The sequence below is a fragment of the Danio rerio genome, chromosome 18, assembly GCF_052040795.2.
Source record: "Danio rerio strain M-AB ecotype USA chromosome 18, GRCz13ab, whole genome shotgun sequence".
Lineage (NCBI taxonomy): Eukaryota > Metazoa > Chordata > Actinopteri > Cypriniformes > Danionidae > Danio > Danio rerio.
The window spans coordinates 39,015,441-39,028,398 of NC_141038.1; the positions used below are offsets into that span (position 1 = coordinate 39,015,441).

A 12,958-nucleotide genomic window follows, 5' to 3' on the forward strand; every position below is an offset into this window, starting at 1 on the left:
ACACCACGCATAAGCCTAGAGGATTTTTATTGATTACTAATGTCCATCCCTTGCTCTCAGCTTTATCCCAGTCGGGTCCCCTGAGGTCCATCGTATTAATGTTAAAATCCAGGACAGAACAAATTGTTGTTGTTTTTTTTCTCCTCCATGTACTGAATGGAAATCTAAATTTCACAAAAACAATGTCTAGATATGGGTCAGGGGGTGAAAACAACATGAAGAGCTTACTGCCTCGGATTAAACAATTCTGCTTGGATTTACTATAGAGTTCACATTAATAACGCAGTACAGGACTGTTCACTTGTCTACATCAGCTCCAAATTAAAGCTGAGTTTTTTATTTTTAGGGTAAAAACTGGAAATTGAATGTTAATTGTGAGAATTTGAGTTTGCAAGCATAGTGTGGTAAAATATCTGTTGACCAGGGTTCAAGTTTGAACACATCAAACACCTAATTATAGTAATAATAGTCATTGTTACTCATCAGTTAGTTGGTAAAATAATTTTAGCAATGCCTGAGAATCACAAATTATCATCTCACTCTGACTGCTTTGTAATTATACAATATTTTCTTTATTGTTTTGTCTAGAAACAAAAAGTTCATAAAAAATCATTGTTACTAAAATATTGTGCAATCATGTGACCTTTGGAGTCTTTTCAAACTATTTTATATTTAAAAGACATCTAACAGACAACAGACAAACAAGGCTACATTTTGTCCGTCAATGAGAATCTAACAGACATCTAACAGTAGACTTGTCAACAAAAAGACAGGAATGAATGACTACACATGTGAAGTCTGTCCAATCAGTCTATTTGATGACTAGTCTATTTCTGGACTATAGCTAGACACCAATTGGATTTTCAGTGGAAGCTCAATTTTTGCTTTGTTTAAGCCAAGACGTCTGTAAATCTATAAAACTTTATTTAAGCAAACAACTTCTTAATTGAATTAATTAAAAAAAAATTTGGAGCATTGGTGTGACCAAACTTTTTTTCCATCTTAGATTTTTTTTCTTGGAGCACCTATACCTGAGACTGATGTGTAAGCTTTTAATGTGCATTTTGTTTGCCTGAAAACAAAGCCATCATGATGGCTAAAACCCTCATATGAAAGAAGAAAAATGTTGTGTTAACCCTGACTGCGTATTATCAAAAATCATTCATTTTCTTTTCGGCTTAGTCCCTTTATTTATCAGGGGTCGCTGCAGCAGAATGAACCAAATTTGTTTTGCGCAGCGGATGCCCTTCCAGCTGCAACCCAACATTGGGAAACCCCCACACACTCTTGCACACACTCACATACACTACGACCAATTTAGCATATCCAATTCACCTGTACCGCATGTCTTTGGACAGTGGGGCAAATCAGAGCACCCGGAGGAAACCCACGTGCAAACTACCCACAGAAATGCAAACTGACCCAGACGGGGCTCGAACCAGCAACCTTCTTGCTGTGAGGCTATTGTGCTTTACACTGCGCCATGGTGCTTATATTATGAACAACTAAGCTATATTTGATATATTTTATTTTCATTCATTCATTGTCCTTCAGCTGAGTCTCTGTTTCAGAGGTTGCCACAGCGGAATTAACTGTTCACTATCCCAGCATATGTTTTACACAGTGGATGCCCTTTTCAGCAACCCAGTATTGTGAAACATCCACACACTCTCAATCACACACACACACACACACACACACACACACACACACACACACACACACACAGAGACTCATACACTATGGACAGTTCATCGAATTCTCCTATAGCACATTTCTTTGGACTGTGGGGGTAAAACGGAGTACCCAGAGGAATTCCACACAAACATGGGAAGAACATGCAAACTCCACAGAGAAATGACAACTGGCCCAACTGACTTGACCCAGCAACCTTCTTGTTGTGAAGTGACAGTACAAGCCACCGTGCTGCCGCTATATTTTATTTTCATTTCATTTTATTTTCTTGTCGGCTTATTCCCTTTATTAATCGGGGGTCACCAAAGCGGAATGAACCGCCAACTTATCCAGCAAGTTTTTACGCAGCGGATGCCCTTCCAGCCGCAACCCATCTCTGGGAAACATCCACACATCATAGCCTACCCAATTCACCTGTACCGCATGTTGGACTGTGGGGGAAACCGGAGTACCCGGAGGAAACCCACGCGAACGCAGGGAGAACATGCAAACTCCACACAGAAACTCCAACTGAGCCAAGGTTCGAACCTGCAAGCCAGCGACCTTCTTGCTGTGAGGCAAACGTGCTACCCACTGCGCCACTGCGTTGAATATTTTATTTTGTTTATATTTATTTATTCTATTATTGAAGGCATAATGAAGTTACAATTTGCAAGCCCCTATACATTACCCTGATCAAAACAGATAGTGATTGCTATAGTAATCACTAAATCTTGCAATGGAGTCCAGACATTGTGTTGTCAAGCAACTCTTAAGTTTACTTTGTTATTTTACACATACATTAAAGATCATCATGCACTGTTTCAAAGTATTCTTCATTTGATTTATACCCATATACAGGTTTTCAATGAATGCCCACAGCAACAAAAAATATGTATCTCCATCTGTCACCCATGGGTAAAAACTCTATAATGACACTGCATTATTGCATGCTAGAGTACATTCTATGTAGGCATGCATTGTTGCTATAGCTTGTGCACGTTCCAGTCAGTGCGGTTTGTTTCAGTCAGTGCATAAGTTCTTTTTTTATTGATTTTGAATCAATGCATCAAGACAGCTATCACCTTGTGGATGAACTAATTGCTGGGAAAAGATTTTATTGACATAAGTGACTTGTTTGCAAAAACAAAATCTGGTACCTGTGTACATGCTATTATGATGACAACCTTTGTCACATGCACCGTATATTGATTGTGCATGTACGGTAAAAAAGTGTTGAGTTATGCATGACTACAGGCCTCACAGCAAATACCTCTATTTAGATTTCCTTTGTTCTTTTGTTTTAGAAATAACTGGTCTTTACCTGCAGTTGATTAAAAGCAGCACATGCAATAAAGATCTGTTTATGTTGTCAAGGTTGAAATACTATTTCAAAGTAATCTCACTCAGTCATTCATTATCGGCAGTCACCTCAACAGAATAGGCATGACCAATCCCTCTTACACAGATAAAGCAACAAATTATAACACCCTGTCTAATATACTGGTGTTCTGATATTGCCAAAATAGCACTGACCCACTGAGGCATGGGATTTAAAAGCCCCCTGAAGGTGTACGTCAGTCTCTGGCACCACATTAGCAACAGATCCTTAAGGTTCTGTATGTTGTGAGATGCTATGGGTTGAACTTGTTGGTCCAGTTCATCCTACAACAACTTAAATGAATTGAGATCTGGGGAATTTTAACCCCAGGGCAACACCTTCAACTCTATATTCACATTCATCATTATATTCTTTAAACCAACGGTTCCCAACAAGGGGGTCCCAGCCCACAAGGGGGCCTCAGCGAGCTTTGTGGGGGGTCGCGTCATATTTAAAAAATTTCCTAGCAGTGGACAATTAGGAGAATGATCGTGTTGCCTTAGTTCATTTTATCCCTTAGCTCAGTGGTCCTCAACCATCGTTCTGTGGATCAATTGGTACCAGGCTGCACAATAAATCATTAATTACTTAAGTTTTATTATTTTAGTCTGAATGATATTTTATTTTGAAAAATGACCGTATTCTCTCGCTTACATCTTGGTCACTTTAGAGCTCAAATTTAACCCAAAAGCAGCAAAATGAGTAAGAAACAGACGTCTTTAGTAAGTTTCTTTGCCAAGGGGAAAAGGCCAAGTGAAGGAACTGCCAATGAATGGATATGCAACCGATTTGTCAACAAATAAGGTGAATCCAGCATGTCTGTGCAAGAAGATCAACTGATGGAGATCCCATGTGACGGCGGCCTTTTAGGAGCCATTCGCATATCGTGTGTTTCTAGAATCTGCACGAGATTGTTATTTCCAATGGACGTGCGTGGTTTGCGCGCACAAGGGGCCTGACACGCTTGCACCAATGAACCCCGGGCCGAGAGCGCACCGCAAGTCACGTGACAAGAATTGACCAATCAGCTTCAGCTGTAATGGAATATTCACATTTCGGTAAGATTATTTTTCTCAGATAAACACAGTTCACACCAACACTGCAGTGCTTTATACTTTTCTCCATAATTAAAACTTGTATTAGAGAGACAGCAATGTTTTTTTAGCTTGTCATCCTCTGAGAAAACGGTTAATGGTCGCCTAGCAACCTACGAAACATCGAACATTTTTTGTCATCTCTACTGCAAACTTTTATGAGCAGTAATATCATTAAATGTGGAGGGAGGGCTCAAAATATTTACCATATTTACAATATAAGGGAAAAAAGAGGCAAAAAAAGGTTGGGAACCACTGCTTTAAACAACTCCTGACCAATGCATGCAGTTTGTCAGGACAAATTATGTAGCTAAAAGAGGCCACTTCCCCTAGGGTAAACTATTGTCATAAGGAGGTGTACTAGTGTTTAAGTAGGTAACACATGTCACATCTATGTTCACTGGAATGACTGGACAGGCTTGTCCTTATCCCACAGTGTATACTAGTGCCATCACTTACCCAAATAAATGGTGCACACATAGACATCTGTCTATGTGATGTAGAAGAAAATGGGACTTGTCAGACCAGGCAACCTTCCAATGGCAACAATTGCGTGCCCATTATAGCTGCTTTTGTTGTGAATAGCGCCATCATTAACACTCTGACTGGACTATGGCTATGCAGTCCCATATCCTCCTAAATCCATCATTATATTTATCTTTTGTGTATTGTGCCACAATAGACCTTCTGTTTGCACAAAGGATATAGCCTTGGAATAGCAATGATGGGTTTTAGTTGCACGAAACCTAAAACAAAACTCCCACAACTGCATTTCAGAGATATGCTGACTCGTTGCCTTGCCATAGCAATTTGACTATTGTCAGAGTTGTTCAGATCTTTATTCTTGTCCGTTTCTCATCCATCCAACATGTTGACTATAAAATATATTGTTTTCTAATCATCTAATTAGCAACTGAGTAGTTGTAGCCTAATTGTTAGAAAGTTAGACTTGTAACCCTAAAGTTGTAGGTTGAATATCCAGTACATTCAGTAGTTTTATATGAGGAGAGCGAATGAACACTCTCTCTACCACCTTCAAAATCCACCACTGAGGTGCCCTTGAGCAAGGCACCAAACCATCAACTGCTCCCCGGGCACTGCAGCAAAATTTCTACTATGTGGCATTGTTCGGAGAGCATCAGTGTTTGAGCCCTGTTTTGACACTAACTCATAAATACACCACATTAAAAAATAATACAGTTTCATCTCCATATTAAAATTTATGTCACCTTGGTCAAGCTTTTATTTCCTCTGCCAACAGTACCCTTACTTGGTAGACATAGTGTGCGCAGGAGTGAAGAGATCAACGTCATTTAAGCTCGAAAAAGGAAGCTATACAAACCATTTACAAATGATATCTTTTGCATACTCAAGTTGCTCATTTCAAAAGCACGCACAAATACAGTTTAGAAGAAGCACCCTTCCTACTTTCCAAGTTATAAGCTGCGGTCACACTTGACTTTTCTCCCCATAGACTTACATTCAAACGCACGCGAATGCGTCAGACCGGAAACGCAGGCATCAAGTTTTGCAGGTTGCTGCGGTGCAAAGTTCAAACTTGGTGAACTGTGACCTGCAAAATCCCATCACTTGACTGCATGAGACCAATCGAGGATCAAAACATGAACTCTCTAGACAGAAATTTAAAACATGGAGCAATCACTCGCTTTTTTGATGCCTAACAATCTTGTTTATTCCCACCTGTTTTTGCAGCGCTGTACGGCAGAATTTCGCATTATCAAACTCTAGTGTGACCACAGCTTTAAACGCGACAAGTGAACAACACTATAAACAGCGATGCAGGACATACAGCAGATCCTGTTCTTTCTTCTCGGCACGCAGCTGTTTGTCACAAGAAGACAACAAGCTTTGTTTGAACTCAGTTACTGCATATGAAATTGCATACTTCCATACTATATATGTACAATAAAATCAGTAAGCGAGCCAAGTAGTATGTCTGAATTCATAGAATTCAAAAATAAGTAGCCTGATGAGATTTTGAAGTGTAAATCAGATGCAAGCTACGCTATCCCATGATGCCCCACGAGAAAATTCATGAATGGGAGTGAAGCAACACAACTCATGCAGGTTGGTCACGTGATCATGACAAAATGGCGGATGTAGTACGCCCAGGTTCTATTCACACTGCTCACATTCATACTGTATGAGCTTAATTTTCTAACAGCTGAGTACATTTAAATTCAATTGCAGTACCTACTGAGTAGTAGGTGGTTTCAGACACAGCCAGTGTCTTGTTTTGGCTGTATATTTAAAAATGCCGCTTACTATGTTGTCACTTTCCTGATTTGTTGCAGGTGCAAGTGACGATTCTCTGTAAACCAATCAGTGTTCAGCAGTTAGTGTAGCTCAGGGATGAGGAGGGTCGGAGTCATGCATGAGTTTAGCTCCAAACCTAATCAAACACACCTGCCTATAGATTTCTAGTGATCTTGAAGAAACTGAATAGCATGTTCAGGTTGTGTTTTTGCTTAGTGTTAAAGCAAAACTCTGCAGGACAGAGTTTATGCCTGGTCTAGGTCCATACCCTTAAAAAAGCATCCCAAAAAACTGCTTCGGTATAGTTTGCTCTTTTGGATTTTCTGACATTGAAAATGGACATGAATGTGTCCCATAGCCTACTTTCTTGTACTGAAACGTTTTGGTCAGTGCTTAATTTGTAAATGGATAATTTCTGGAACAAAACCAGGAAATAAAAGTTACCGTGACCGACGTTCACCACACAATTTCAGTTTTCCCAGAACATAACTTTAGTAAGCGGTTAATACAAAAACAATATATATAGCAAATGTCTGAATTCTCTTTAATTATTTTGTGTAATATAACATTATGGGTCAACAATGGCTAAAAAACAAACAAACAAACATGTAGCTACAAACACAAATCGTATGAAACATCAATTTTCAGTTTACTAACACCACTGACATTTAATTCACTTCACTATTATGTGCCAAGCGACAATTACTCACTCTGGCTGCGTCCGAAACTGCCTACTACTCAGTAGGTACTGCATTTGAATTTAAACGTACTACTCCATTAGAAAAGTATGTTCTATACAGTATGAATGTGAAAAGTATGAATGGAATTCGGACGTACTACATCTTCCATTTTGTCATAGTCACGTGACCTATCTGCCTCAGTTGAGCCGTTCCACTCTCATTCATGAATTCTCTTGTGGGGCATTATGGGATAGTGCAGCGTGCATGGGATGCGCACTTCAGAATCGCACCAAAAGTAGTAAGTCATCCGGGTACTTCACACATACTGGGCCCTATCGGCACAGAGTTTCGCCTCGCTTATGCACTACTTAATACGCACAAGAGAGCAATAGGCAAATATCTTTACATATGAAAAAATTTAAACATTAAGGATATATATATAGGATATAATAAGAATAGATATAGGATATAAATATAAAGGATTAAAATATTACAAAACATATTATTTTCGAGCCTACATAAATATGAAAAATCACTGCTTTTACGTCTTCTTCATCTCGGGAGGCTTTTTCAGTTCACTTTTGTATAATGTTATTATTATTAGCAGTATTATTTATTATATCCATATTTATATTTGTTTTATTAAAAAATAAGTTTAGATTTGCCCACCTGTCAGGTTTTAGACCATAAGGGGCACAGCATGTGTTTTAGGATAAAACTCAGGTTTTTGAGCACATTTTGTTATTATTGTTCATTTATTCGTTTGCTGGAAATTATAACTGAATTTAGAAATAGTTTTGAAACAAATATTTGCGCTTAACAAACAAAATTATTCATTTATAGACTAATTGATATCTGTGCGTAAAGGTTTCCCTATCCAAGAGCGAATGTGAAAGTAGTTCCATTATCTCTCACTCTCACGCAGTAGATGCTCTGTTTAACAGTTTTCTGTTAAAAAAAAACTGTTAACTGTTAACTGTTTGCTAGTGAAATGCTCATTTTTTCCACTTAGACTTACTTTGCGTCCTGTAAATAGCAAATGCGCTCTTGGCACGATGCAGCTGGGTCTTAAAGGGAATGGGAAATGAGACTCCAATTGGTTTATTCTCAAAACACATCTATAACCCATTAAGAAAATAAACTCAACCCTTTTAGACCATGCGCCATGGCGCTAAGCAGGTTTTCTGGTCCTTAAATTAGCAAAAACACGCTCTGACACACCCTGAAAGCGTTTGCGTCCTGCGTTTTGCGCTCTGCCCATGGACCGTCAAAATAGAGCCCACTGACTTTCAAATTCTATTAATTTGGACATACTGCTCACCTCGCATAATGATTTTAGCATACTATATAGTGTGGAAGTATGCGGTTTCGGACGCAGCCTCTGCTAATCTTTAAGAAGAGCCCACAGTTACCTCTTCAGCCATGTTTTCAGGCTGACTTGATATCACTTTGCTTCTGTCACCTGCTATTCTGATCCATTTGCGCAGTTTCATCTTCTCAAGATCTCTTTTAATCAGGCTCATTATCAGATTTACGCATGGTTTAAAAAAATAATATATGCTTGACTGCCTCTGGCGTATTGAATATACAAATATTAATTATGTAGGCCACCATGCAATTATTTATTTTCACTGCTCACTGTCCACAAAACAATAATCACCAACAATGACAGTGATTGAAAACGTAAGAAAGCTGATTGGTCGAACGAGACTATCTTTATGTGTGTGTGCACGCACACAATCCACACAGCTTTGCTTGCTGTTTTTCACTCTGACTCATCAACATTCTATCTCTCACATATACACATCCAGGTATTCACCAGGCAAAATTAATGCCAAAATACACAAACATCTGACACTTCCAAGAACAGGATCCGGCTCGAATTAAGCACTGGTTCTGCTTAGCAGAAACAAGCCATATATAATTGCTTCTCAATTACAATCTTTGATGACACTTAATAGAGACTGTAAATTGTCACATAATATAGCAGTAGAATATGTAAACAATTACACATTTAAATTCATATATTCCACACTAAAAGGCCATTTAAATAATACTGCATTCTCCTCGACATGGAATCACGATGTAGTTGCATTCATTTACAGAGCTATTTAAGGTTGAATTACAGTAGAACAAACATCTGAAGATAGGAGAAAAATACAAAATGTGCAGAGCTGTGGCCGTGAGGACTAGAAACGAGAACCACTGTGGCTTTATTATCAGCAGGAACGATGCTCCTCCAGGCAACCTCATGCCAACCTGCCAACTGCTCTGACGCCTCCTCCCAAGTTAAAGAAAATAGAAAATAACATAGTGCATGAGAGAGAGAGAGAGAGAGAGAGAGAGATAGAGAGAGAGAGAGAGAGAGAGAGAGATAGAGAGGAGACACACTGATGTGTTTCCAGTAGCATGAATGCACTGTACCTACAAACACGCCACCAAAGACCATCAGGCTTTAGGACCCTGTGAAACACTGATGCTCTACCGACAAGAGCAGGAGAGAGGGAGAAGCGTGGGGGGTGGAGTGGAGCGCAAAAAGACAGTAGATGAGGAAAAGAGAGATGTGGAGAGAGAAGAGGAGAGGAAGATGTAAGGTGCCGCTTCACTGCTGTACTTTAAGAAGTCTCGCCAGGGGGACTTAGAAGAGCACTGCTGGTATAAATACCCAGCATAAACAGGATTAAAAGAGCAACTACTGACTCCATCAGAGAAGTGTGAAGTGAGAGAGACAGGCAGAGAGAGAGGGAGAGAGAGAGAATAAAGTGTAAGCATCAGCTTCAGCGGTGTGTCTCCATCAGTAGCTTGCTTTACTACAACACTCAACTTGGAAGACAAGAGCTGTCACTTTTCAAACGGCTTCAAGTGAACTCTTTCAGTCTAACATCATTCCATCTTTCTGTCTCTACACTAGAAAAAAAATAGACTGATATGGAGAATATGTAGTGGTGCTGAAGTTCAGTGTGGGAATCCTCTGCTTTGCTTCACTCAGTTCAGGAGCGCTGGGAGACACACACAAACACACTTCACGGACTCAAGAGTTCGGCATCAGATTAAAAAGGTAGGCTTTCCTCTCATATTTTGTGATAATCTTAATACTATTTATATTATAATATATAAAATAATTTTTATTTTTACTTGCTCCTTCTACAATACTTAAATAGGAAAATGAGTCAATAGACGATTGTTTATAGATTATTAAAATGTATGACTTTAAATACTGAAACTGGACCTGTAGTGTCTGGTATATTTATACCATTCTGTTCATCTATGGCTGCTTTGGATGAATATTTAATCTTTGTTTGCATTATTTTTGAATCCATAATATGTCATATCACATCCTGGATGAACAGATGTTTGGGGTATTTTCCTATTTTCAATTTTCCTGTGCCGTTGTTGTTCAGACCTCTGACCTCTCCTTGTGCTGCCCAAAAGCAAGAATTCAAGCAAACCTTGTGATTTCCATACACGGATGATTGTTGTGGCTGTGTTGAACGAATTTAATCTCAAATTATTACACCAAACTTCCTTTTGCATTGCATGAAATGCTATTTCTGCCAAATCATTACAGGCACAAGATTTGCCTTTATTATTGTGTCACAGATGTTGGAGGTTGTTGTCGTTCAGCAGAACAGAGGCTGGTTTGAGCAAGGACACACTTTCAGCTATTGCAGCAGTGCCTATTAGAGGAAGAGAGACATTTCTATTGTTAGTCATTGTAACTGCAGTCCTCTGTAGTGATTTATGTAGCAGATTTTCCCACAAAGATAGCAGGAATAAATGAATTCTCCTGTTCAGATGTGCAATAAGCCAACTACTCAAAGTAAAATTTATTTCGTATTTAATAAAAAGCATATTTGCTCCCTTCACCCGCTCACAAACCATTAAATTCTGCCTCTACAAATCATACTTCCAGATTACAATGAAGAGGAGATTATTTCATGACATACGGTCATGTGCGATATTAAAGTCTTTGTGCGCCGCCCTCTCATGCACGAATCTCACTACTAATCTAAACTGTCCTGTAGAAACACACGCACACACAGATATGTGTTAAGTAAATGCATATTTTGAGTAGTTTGCCATTTGTATTTTCCTGGACTAAACAAATAAACAGATGCAATACTAATATTTGTATTTTGTATTTAAAATACTTCATGTCATTTTACTCTCAAATAAAACAAAAACCTTAAATGCCAGGCTTAAAAGCTTACCAAATATATTGTTCTGAGCTAGAAACAAGCAAGGAAGATGACAGTGTGTTAAGTACACCGATTGTAATTAACTCAGGGTGAGGTACGTAGTTAAATAATCTATTCCTCAATTAACCTATTTGTGACCAGCATGTTCTGAATGGTTTATTCCATGCATATAATTATGTTAAAACATGGATAACACAGCTGCCCTAGAACTTGTGAATCTGCTCACTGGTTGATCAGTGACAATGCTAGCCATTGTTAGCTAGCTTAAATGAGCTGTTATTTACATTTCTGCTTTTTTAGCAAATAATTGTTATTGCTTTCAACAAAAGAACCATGCTCTTTTGAGAATGCTATGACAGTGTATCATTTTTGACAGATTGGAGTAATAAAGAAACAATCATTTAAAAAAATAACTAAAATGTTAGATCACAATTAGCATGTCTTGGCTAATATTCACATACATGCAGTCAATTTTGTCTCAAGTAAACATAAACAGAAGGGAAAAAACAAACAAGAATTATTAAATTAGATCTGTGCATACATCCTAAAATCACTGCAGCTTCATATATGTCTTTTGTGCATTTATGTGTATTAATACACTCAAAAATATATTTATGTTTGGTTGTTCAAACTACCTGTTTAAAATGAGCTGAAACAACACAATTCTTGAGATTTTATAGGACCAACTTTTTTTTATGTTCAATCCACATAAGTTTGTAAAAAGTGTTAAGTTAATTTAATCGATTTCTATTGGGTCAACATGAATGAATTGTATGGAACCCTGCATTTTTTTTTTACAGTGTATTACATTTTACTAATGAAAAGAAATGGTGTTTTACTGCATCTCCTCAAACAATTACAAGCATAAATACACCACAGACGATTTCTTAGAAAAACACACATCACTCTTTTAAATTAATAATATGGAATGCTATACAATGAGATAATTGTGAAAATCTCTAAATTAAACCTAAAACAAAACTGTCATTAACAGGAAAAATCAATACAGCCATACACACAAAAAAACAGTGCTTAATTTAGTTCATTAATGCCCAAACTAGGGCCACGTGGGCCAAAGTTGGCCCATGGTAACCTTTGATTTGGCCAGCCATGTCATCTGAGAATGGTTTAGAGATTTTCATTTCAAATTTAATGTAACCTTATATTTGTTTCTTTTATTGTTAAGCTACAAAAAAGCCATCTGAAATTAAATATTTCAATGTAAATGATAAAAATTAATCAGATTTAGATTGAAATATACGACGTAGTGAGGCAAAGGCAGATTCTACTTGACTAGTGTTTTCATCATTGAATTGTTTTTTGAACACTGTTTTAAATGGAATTGTTTATGTTTTTTATTACAATACGTTCTAATGAAAAAAGTTATACTGCATTAGTTAATATGATTCAAAGTAATGTTTTCTATTTATTTTTTATTTTTTTGTTATATTATGAAATGAATTAGGCAAATTACCCATGGTAAATGGTTTGGTAAATTTATCTTGGGCCCATGGCTATCAATAATATTTGGTGTTTGGCCCTTCGTCTGAAAAGTTTGAGCACCCCTGATTTAGTTTATTTGTTTTGTACCACCTCATTTGAAATAATATGTATTATCCTAAAGATATTAGATGATCACACTCATACAGTATG

At 37.8% G+C, this 12,958-nt stretch overlaps 2 protein-coding genes across 4 annotated transcripts in view; both read left to right on the plus strand.

Moving 5' to 3' along the window:
- clasrp (CLK4-associating serine/arginine rich protein) overlaps positions 1 to 12,958 on the plus strand; it is a 777,720-nt gene that overhangs the window by 96,197 nt on the left and 668,565 nt on the right. The window lies entirely within an intron of this gene.
- The window catches only part of tmem91 (transmembrane protein 91), an 85,258-nt gene continuing 81,969 nt past the window's right edge, over positions 9,670 to 12,958 (plus strand). For all 3 annotated transcript variants that reach the window (XM_087293341.1, XM_087293343.1, XM_087293342.1), the window contains exon 1: positions 9,670 to 10,164. The gene's annotated coding sequence lies outside the window, so the exon portion shown is untranslated. The remainder of the gene's footprint in view (positions 10,165 to 12,958) is intronic.